The following is a 10,742-nucleotide window of genomic DNA, read 5'->3' as shown; positions in this document are numbered from 1 at the left end:
ACTGAACATCAAGCAACTTTGGCTATGAGCTTCTCCACCCTTCCTCCAGACTCTAGGACCTTGGTTTCTAAATAAATTACAAAACTTGCTCTCATCTGAAAAGAGGACCACTGGGCAACAGTCCAGTTCTTCTTCTCTTGAGCCCAGGTAAGATGCCTCTGATGTTGTCTGTGGTTCAGGAGTGGCTTAACAAGAGGAATACGAGGAATAAGCATAGACAGTAAAAGAAATGGACACAGCGACCCCATTGGAACTCAACTGAGACAAATGAAGCCCAGTTTTAGCGTTTTTTAGCACTTCCGTTTCTGACGCGCAGACTCAAACGAAGCTTGACGACGTCAGCAACCTGTCTGCCAGATGTAAATCTTCTAAGTGGCTGTGCGTGCAAACTGCCATAGTTAATCTTGCAGAGACGGCGAGCTTGAGCGGGGAGTTCTTTGTCGTGAGTGAGCAGGAGTAAGTATTCTGATTAATTATTTTGTATAGTATTTTAATATGTAACGCCAGTACGCCATATTAAGTTAATTGCCTGCGAGCTTCTCCACCTGTCTGTACGGTAATGCGATAGAGAGCCGAGTGGTTATGACGCAATCGTTAGCCTATTTTTTACAAAAACTGTTTATACGGGGCCATAATGTAACATAGAAGGTAATGGAGCCCTTTATACATTGTCGTGTATCTTTAGAAATAAATAATGGACAAACAGAGTCTTTAAACGCCTCAGATGTAAAGTTATTCGCTGTCAAAGTGACGCCAAAATGAATGGGAGTCAATGGGAATGCTAACTCAAGTGAAGTTTTGCTAAAAGATGGCAGCCCCCACCTGACTTCAACTTCCGGTCGAGTTCCTTGCCCCTTGGGAATAAGGCTGTGATTCTTTCTGTTGGTTGTGCATCTTTTTCTTCCACACTTTTTCCTTCCACTCAACTCTCTGTGAACATGCTTGGATACAGCACTCTGTGAACAGCTTCTTTAGCATAGAATGTTTGTAGCTTAAACTCCTTTGTGAAGGGTGTCAATGATTGTCTTCTGGACAACTGTGAGATCAGCTTTCTTCCCCATGATTGTGTAGCCCAGTGAACCAAACTGAGAGAAACCAGGAAACCTTTGCAGGTGTTTTGAGTTGATTAGCGGATTGGTATGTCATCATAATTTGTTGAGATTTGTTGCGAATTGGTGGGTTTTTTGTTAAATGTGAGCCAAAATCATCATAATTAAAAGAACCAAATACTGAAACTACTTCAATCTGTGTGCATTTAATTTATTTAATACACAAGTTTCACAATTTGAGTTGAATTACTGAAATAAATGATCTTTTCCAAGACATTATAATTTATTGAGATGCACCTGTAACTGACCCAGGCGGCCTATTAGGATAAAAAAGAGAAAACAGGAACTATATTTGGTTCTGGATTAACAATTCTATAAAATCTCTGTAAGATGTCTTCTATATCAAATATATAAATATGACATTTGTGTCTTTTAAGTCACCACATATCACATTATTAAACTGAAATACATTTTTATTTATTTCCCTGTAGCCTATGAGGTCAAGCCCTACATAATCCAGCCCCAGGATACAGTATAGTGTCAGTATACACTCCTTCCAGATCCTTAAGATCAGAAAAAAAACACCTTATCTGTGATACTAAGACTAAATATAAATTTAAGGGTGATTAAGCTTTTTTCCAGTGCAAGTCCAAAATTATGGAATGAGCTCCTCCTCACCATTAGATCAACTAAATCACTAACTGCATTTAGATCCATGCTGAAATCATATCTTTTAAATTAGTTTTTATGATTGGTCTTGACTCCTACTCAGTGTATGGCATTGTGACATTTGTTGTTTTTTTATTGCTATTTTGTTTTGACTGTGTCAGTTAGTCTGTGATTGTAAGACTTTGGGCAATGTGTTGTTTTAAATTATCCTGTCTTTTTTTTATTTTTAAAGGTATTGTATGCTTATGGAATTATATATATGTCAGAATATTTACCGAACTATAATCACTTACTATATGGATATTAGTGCTTTGAAGTACCCAGAATATCCACCAGGGAGCACTATGTAATTGCTTTGACAAAATAAATAACAAATGAGCCATAAAGTCTCAACAAAGGTGTCTAGATGTGGGCTACTGTATGAAGGAACAGTACATTTTTATGATGGATTTACATTTTTAGTTTACCCAAAAATGAAAATATTTCATTATTTACCCTCACATCATTTCAATTGGACCGAGAGAAGAAATTAATTGAATTGGGATCATTGAAAAAAAAAAAGGTCACGCTTTTGACAGATAGGCTACTTACCACATAAGAATTTGGGTACATGCGTATATAAAACAGAACATTAACAGTAACACAATGAAGCAAAGTTCTTGTAAACAAATCAAAACGCATGCCTGTCATCACTTATGTGTTTTAGTGTTTTTGATTCAGGACTGTTCTGTCCAGCATACTTCTGTGGTAAAGCTGTTGTAAATGCAGTGTGTTCGTGAGTGTCCTATTTTTTTTAAATGATAAAAAAAAATAAAAAAATAAAGCTGTGGTCAAAGTTGAAATGAGTAAGACAGTGGATACGGGGCAGCCCTTGCTCTCTGGTGTTAAGGAATATTTCACCCATGAATAAAAAAGGCCATGTTGCAAATTTCCTCAGGCTTTCTAAGATGTAGACAAGTTTTGCACAAGATCCTCTGCAGTGAATGGGTGCCGTCAGAATCCAAACATCTGATAAAAACATCACAATAATCCAGAGGTATGACTCCATGTCAGTTAACATCTTGTGAAGTGAAAAGATGGAAGCTTGTAAGAAACCAATTTATCAAGATATTTCTAAATTCAAGCCATTGCCTGAAAGAACATTTTCAACAGATTTTCTATTTTGGGGTGAAATATTCCTTTGAATTCAAGCATAACAGAAGAAAACCACTTATCAGTCTCCCAGTCCCAGCTGTTTCAAACTGTAATTGGAACAATGAAGTAGAAGTAGTTCAGCATCTGATTTGTATTAATTTATTGTTTATTTCCAGGTTTAAATTTGGTTTTGAATCCCAGATTGTCAGACTTTTGGACCCACCGCAAAGGGGCAGTCTTTTGAACCAACGAGTGCTTTGCAGCAAACTGCAGCAAACTTTTGGAGGCATGCGTGAGAGTTTAATGAAAGTGCTGCATATTCCCTTCAGTGTGCTCCCACTCTCCTGTTCTCTCACTCATTTCAATGCTCCTCTCCCACAACGATCACACCCACCCCACAGTAACACCTCAAACACTGTAATTAATCAAGACGCGTGCCGTAATCAGGAGGAAGAGCGGCTATTTTTAAAAGCCCTGTCACTGTGGGGGCATTGAGAAACCAGATGAGAGAAAGAGAGGGAGGAAAAACAAGACAGCTTCATTTATTATGAGCGCATTTGGTTCTGAGATATCAAGTAAAACATTTAGCTCAATGTCTTCCATCTGAGCACTTACTCTATTAAATCTGTTCAATTCTGGATGAGAAAAAAATAAATAAAAATCAATGAAAGGTGGTTATAAGAGCAATTTAGATACATTCTAAACGAGTCTTTTCTCTCTCTGTTTGCTCTCCATATAGACAATCTCAGTCACAAACACAAGTGCCTCAAGACTTAAAGTAGCTTTTTTTTTTTGCCCTGATACCCTGATCCCTTTTGTAACCTAGTGTACTTTTTGTTACCATTTTGTAAATGCTAAATTATAGATCTACAGTATGTAAAGTTAGAGTGTTTGATTTCAGTTGAATTTCATTTGTTTCATGCTCTCATTAACTCATAACATATTTAGGTCAGCACAAATTATGGTTTTACTTGTATTTTTTGTTAAATGTAATCTATGCTGTAGTTTCTTTCACCCTGCATATAGTTGGTTTTTTGCTAAAAAATATTTTTGCAAATGCAACTTTTGACATCCACAACAAAAGACATGCAAAGTCAGTGTTTTATGTTCCATTGTACATTCAAATTTTGTATTATTTATACAATATACAATACGGTATTATTTATAGTAGTACAGCCTTTGTGTATTTTTTAAATTAGCTTTTCTTTTATATTTGTACTTGTCATTTTTTTTTCAGTTTAGATTTTAGTATCTTTATGTGCTTTTGGAATGTTTACTATTTTTTAAATGAATTTTTTATGTAGTTATAGTAATAACAGTATTTAGTACTTTAACTTTTTTAACTTAGCTGCCGAGGCAACGTTTCTAATTTTCATTTCAAAGTTTTTTAAGTTTATGTTTTTCATCTAATCTAAAATGATTTTTGATAAAAGAAAAAATTGTTCATGTATTTTCTTTTTCTTTTCTTTTCTTTTTTTTTTTTTTTTGTGCAGTTTATCGGTTGTTGTCCCTCCTGACTATGACCCTGTCTGAACAGACTGTGACTCATTTTTAGATCACGACCCACCAGTTGAGATCTATTGCCTAAAGGTACTTCATCGTCCTTGCACAAACGTATCAATGATTCAATGATTTATTAACAGTAAGACATTAAGAAGTAATGCATCATTTAGTAAGTGCCAGGCGTTCAGCAGGATCTCGTGTTAGAGACTGATGGCAACTTAAATCACCATAAGACTATGTTGGTATTTAGTGTCCAGTCTGTTTAACTCAACACTGGACGGTTTGACCATGTATTATAGATTAATGCAAGTTAGTAACCATCAATGATGTGGCATTGAACATTAAATGTTATTTACAGTCCTGTTTATAAAGCTTTAGAGTCATGCCAAAATTAACTTGTTACATGGATGTCACCATTCCTTTCTCTATCAACATCTGTCAAATAAATACCACAATAACCCATTATTCACTCGTTCATTGTTCAAATCAGTGCTGAGGGCGCAGCAGGTTTATGTATTATAATAGAAGATGACTAGCCATCATCCACTTAGTGTCAGTGACTTTTAGACACAGACATCTCTCTCTTACACACACACACACACACACCCTGCGGCATGAGCCCAACTATATGGCCATTATCTCTTTTGGTTGCTATGGTAACCCTAACCTGAGATTGCAGGCTTTAGGTGGTGATGACACAGTGTGTGTGTGTGTGTGTGTGTGTGTGTGTGTGTGTTGGCATTGAAATATTGAGTTCATTTGCAGTAACTATTTTGAAAAGTACTGATGTCACTCGTGAGCCTTCAAACTGAGACGACCCACACACTTGCATAAACATAAACATAAACACACACACACACACACACACACACATAATCCACTATCAAAATATCAGTTTCGTCCACTACAGACTGTGATAACTGCTGTTTTCTCACAAGCACACGCTTGTTAAAGCAGTCAGTTGTGGCTGACATCGATGTCTATGTTCTCGTCTCTTCTTTTTAAAGTCCAGAACTGAAAATACACACTTTTTCTTTACCAGACATGATCAGTCTTGATTGATTTGTTAGGAATAACAATGACTGAACTCATCCATGACTCTATTTTACCTCTTTTTGAGCCTTGTGTTCCAACTTGGCAAGCTCCTGTAAATCTGCTGATGTTTTTTGGCTGGTTGTCTCACATTTTGTTCTGCTGAACTGATGTTGGCCTCCATATTTTCTTCATCACTTTTGCTTTCCTAAGACATCAGGTCCCAGTGAAGGAGAAAACCAATTTAAATTGCCCCCAGGAACTGGAACTCCTTATGAATTAGTTCATTTTTCTGAGCTCACTGTCTTCCCTCGTCTGCTTAGAGAGACTTTGCTGTGGCTGACAGAGAGTATTCAGAGTCCTCCGATGATGGAGTCACTGTCTGTGGCTGGTGTTCAGAAGTTCAGTTTTGGAAGGACTGAAAATGACCTTTATTGTCTCGGAGATGCCTACAGTTCCCTTACAGCACATGCTTTAAGCTTATTTTAACATGTTATGTTGTTTTGCTGGATCACTGACACAATATGGATCAAGTACACATAATATGGCTCAAATACTTTGAATTCTTGAGGTTCAGTGTATCCAGGGCTAGCAGCAATGATGAAACGAAGAAGAGCATTTGGCTTGTGAGCCATGTTAAACGTCTTTGACTGTTCAGTAGCATTAAGAGCTCTTGATTCACATCATATAATCTGTGAATGTTTTTTATTCTTGCATGCTTTTTTCTGTCGAAGGGCCCTGGAATCCTGAAAAAGCAATTTCCCAACCCATACAAGAGAATGAGTGTCTCATAAACCACTTTTTCAAATAAAATTGTTGTAGCAGGTGGATAATGGCTTGATACTATGAAAAATAGTCAGCTAGAAAATAGAGTTGGGTTATTAGATCAAATGCCACTTGCTGGTCAAATGCTTTGATGCTGGAGAAACAGAATGACTCAGTGTTGGGAACTGAATTATACGTCTTAGAGCGTCAATTTGGTTTCATTAATAGAGGTCGAAAGGGTTTTCAGAGTGTCTGTAGGACAAGCCACCAATGCCATCTCCAGTCATCCTCTCAAATCATACAAATTAATATATTCTGATTCAATTCGTAAGGGTATACAGTACTGCTGCGAAACAGCATGAATCAAAGGAAATTGCAAAAGGAGAGGAAACAAATAGGTAAATTGTAACTATGTTGCTGTTTTATAAACTGTTGTGTTTATATTTACATTTTACTTTCTTTTTAGATAGATATGTTAAGTCTTTGTAGCCGATACTTTAAAGTGCATGCAGTTGAAATGTGCTACTATTGAAAAGTTAGGGCTCAGTATTTATCTTTAGTTTGAAAGGTTTTTCTTTTTTTTTTTTTTTTTTAGCAAGGATGCATTTATCAAATGTGATTATGAAGATATTTAGAACCTTACAAAAAGACTTCTGTTTCATGTAAATGCTGTTCTTTTGTTCATGAAAGAATCATGAACATACTGTAACACGGTGTCCACACTTTTTTAACATATGGATATTAATAATACATGTTTAATGAGCAAATCAGCATCTCAGAATGATTTCTGAAGGATCGTGTGACTCTGAAGACTGGAGTAATGATGCTGAAAATATAACTTTACCATTACAGGAATAAAGTACAATTTAAAAAGTAATCTTATCTTGTCTTATCGACCCCAAGTTTTGAACAGTAGTATTCACTAGAGTAAAAAGTGTGACAACAACACCAGTCTCTCCTACTGTATTATGAAGTAATCGTTCAACCTTTATCTGGCTGAGACACATACCTGTATCAGACAGAACAGCCCCTATCTTGAGATCTCAAGAAATCCCTTATGAAGGATAGAGGTTGGGAGAAATAATAGGAGAAAAAAAGGAAGACCGATGGGGCCTGATTAGATCAATGCTAAAGAAACCGCAGATACCACTGGACCTAGTGACTCTGTCACCCCATCCCTCCTGTCTCTCTCTTCTTCTCTCATATCCCCCTCTCTGGCCTGTTGCTTAGTTACAGCCTAGTGTGCTGGAATTGTGTTTGAGAGAGAGAGAGAGAGAGAGGTAGAGGGGTAAGCCACAGTACACAGGCTTGATATTCTGCGCCATTGTGTGTGCTCAGGTGTTTGTGTTTCAGTTCTCCTGACAATACTTCCTCAATAATCTCCATTACTCACCTGTGACTCCACTTTCATTCATGTACTTTGTGTTTAGAAAGAAATGTCTAATAGATCGCCGGAGCTCCAGACCCAATCCAGGGGTCAGCACGGGCTAATAACACATAATGTGTGTTTGGATTGAGCTCTGCTGGAGAAACTGATCTTTGACCAAATGAAGCGAGTGTGTGCGATGTGTTCTCCCAGAAGAGGGCTGATAGGAGACCATAAAGAAAGCAGGAACAATTAATGCATGAAGGTTGAGGGCTGGTGTGTGTGTGTGTGTGTGTGTGTGTGTGTGTGTGTGTGTGTGTGTGTGTGTGCGCGCATATGCAGGGCAAGTCTGAACTCCGCAGAAGAGGTCTCCTCACAGAGTGAGTCTGTCTTAATTAAAGCATCATTATCTGCTGATCTCACTGATACACGCTGTGTTCCTAAACTAGACTAAATAATACATACATGCATATATAAAATATTAAATATTAAGAAATGATATTGCTAGCCCTGCGATTTAAGATATTTTGTGCATCTTCTATAATACATTCTACATATGTTCTATAATATACATGTATGTACTGTGTATATTTATCATGTATAAAGACACACACACACATACAGCATATATTTTGAAAATATTTACATCTATATACATTTCTATATATTTTTTTATATAGACATAACATATTTTTCTTATATATATATATATATTAGTGCTGTCAAATGATTAATTGTGATCTTGATCTTAAATATTAATAATATAACAATTAATATATGTAGTAATATTAATATTAATATACAATAATTTTCTTACAGCAAACACGTGTGTGATTGTATGTACGTGTGTATTTCTGTGAAGAACTGTGTGTGTTTAAAACAGTTACCCAAAAACATCTTGATTTTTGTTTTAGATTTTAATAATATAATATAATATAATAATTTAAATGAGCATTTACCCAAAAGACATTTTAAGATTCTTTATTTTATTAATATAAAATAATAATAATGAAGTATATACAGTAACCCATATATGAGCATTTGAAGTTTTAAATGAAATATATTTGACAAATTTAAATATACAGCATGTTTAAAAGATGTCTCTAAAATACTTTTGCCAACAGAGCGGGATGCCAGCTGGAGAATCTAATTCTACTTGCTCTGAGAGTGTGTTTCATTATTATTATTATTATTAATAATATAAATGAAGCGAGCGATGCCAAGTCTTTCACACCAACTCAGATAAAGTCAGAAACAGATGAGAGCACTGGGTCCTCTGGTTAGTGCTGGACTGCTAATGTACTCGCTGGGTGAGCTCAGCAAAGTGCCATTTAGATCGAGAGGAGGTGTGAACCCCCCGCAGACAACAAACAGTTCTAAAGATGCAGAAAAGGAAGGTTAAACCTTTATTTTCTTCTGAATCTACTGCCAAAATGATACTAAGAAACTAAACGAGAACAGTGCGTGCTGTTAAACTGCGCATATCTGTGAGCATGTTTGTGCATGTGTGATTCTTTGGGTCTTGTTGCATTGCTAAACTTCATCGTACGAGCAATAGGAAAAGGGAGCGAAGCCTACTTGGTTGCTAGGGGACATCTTTGCTTAAATGTTGTTGCTAGGCTGCCAATTCCCTCAGTTAAGTGGAAACATCTCTCTCCCCACTTTTCTGACCGTTCACCCTGCAACCCTCTCTGTCTCTATCCATGCGTCTGTTTATCCATCCAAAATAACCAACCATCTGTCACTATGCATAAAGGTTGCCTGTTGCTAAGGAGTGTGAAGATCCATCACTATCTAAAAATGTGAAATCCAGGATTTCAGTGATATGCCGGACTCATAGCAGTGTTACATTAATCTGTGTGTCTCAGGATGATGACTAATTGTACCTTGTGAACTGCAAGAGTGAACACAAAGGAAGTTAGGAATGGGTGAAGTCCAGTGAAACCGTGTGGGAGATATGCAGCATGTATTTATGCTCTTAAGCTTCTTTCATATTAATCCATGCAACAAATGATGAGAAGCACACAGAAAACATGGCTCTGCAGTCTTATATGGCCACAACTGGGCAAATTACATTCTGAACAATCATCAGATTTGACCACATCATAATGCTGAAGGGTTTAGGGATTAAAGTCTGTCTGTAAGTGACCTTTGCGCAAATTAATCAAACACTTTTGTCAAACCACCAAATCATTGTTTTTACAGCAGGCTGCCTGACAAGGTAGAAGCATACACACACATTTGCTTGAAAAAAGAATAATCCTATAATCCTGTTATTATATTTCAGCGCCTCAATTAATTAAAATAGGCTTTTTCTATCTTTTTGGCAGAGAAAGTGAAGAATCAATAGTGTGTGTGGAGCGGTTCGACTTTCACAGAAAAGTTTGCTCTGGCTTTATCGACACTTTCTTCGTTTCTTAATTTATCCCCGTCTCTTCTCTCCCACGGTTTTTTTTTTTCTGTCAGTGTGACATTTGCCAGCCACCGCACGCACGCATACGCGCACACACACACGCGCGCGCACACACATGCTCGCCGCCCGCGCGCTCTCAACAAACTCGCCTGGCAGCATCTCATGCGCTGTCCTCACTTTTTCAAATTATTGTCACAGTTTCACTGGAGAATACTGTACTCTGTGTAAATCAATGTTTGTTTCATAATTTTTGTGATATTTGGAGCTGCACTGGTCTAGTCTCTTGGGAAACCAGATGCCAGTTTAATCTTCTCAGACCCTAACTATGTTCAAGTAGCCACAAATATATGTTTTAGATTTTATCACCATGCTTTATTTCTACTTTAAATGCAACCAAAAAAAAAAAAAAACCTTTCCTATACAGTAAAAATCAATCAGTGTTGTCCAATGTTGTGTTGGACCCCTCTTATATTTGCTGTATGGTCAAAATAATGCAGCTTTCTTCCAAATATCGTATTTTGTTATACAAAAGTCATACAGTCATACTGATTTTAAATGATATAAGGGTGAGTAAACAATTTCGTTTTAGGCGACCTGTACACTGCATGATACATTTCTGGTTTGATTTGACAGTCGGAAATAGCTTTTGATGGTCTTAATATGAAATATGAAATGTTAAGTAAATATATTCTGCACTATTTCATTATATTTGGATGAAACCAGTTAATACAGATGTAACGTAAAGCTATATTTAGGTGACATAACAAAATATTTTTGCAGTGACAGCATACTTCTTTTGCATAAATCAAGA

The sequence above is a fragment of the Carassius auratus genome, chromosome 28 (genome assembly GCF_003368295.1).
Source record: "Carassius auratus strain Wakin chromosome 28, ASM336829v1, whole genome shotgun sequence".
Lineage (NCBI taxonomy): Eukaryota > Metazoa > Chordata > Actinopteri > Cypriniformes > Cyprinidae > Carassius > Carassius auratus.
This window is presented reverse-complemented; position numbering follows the sequence as displayed.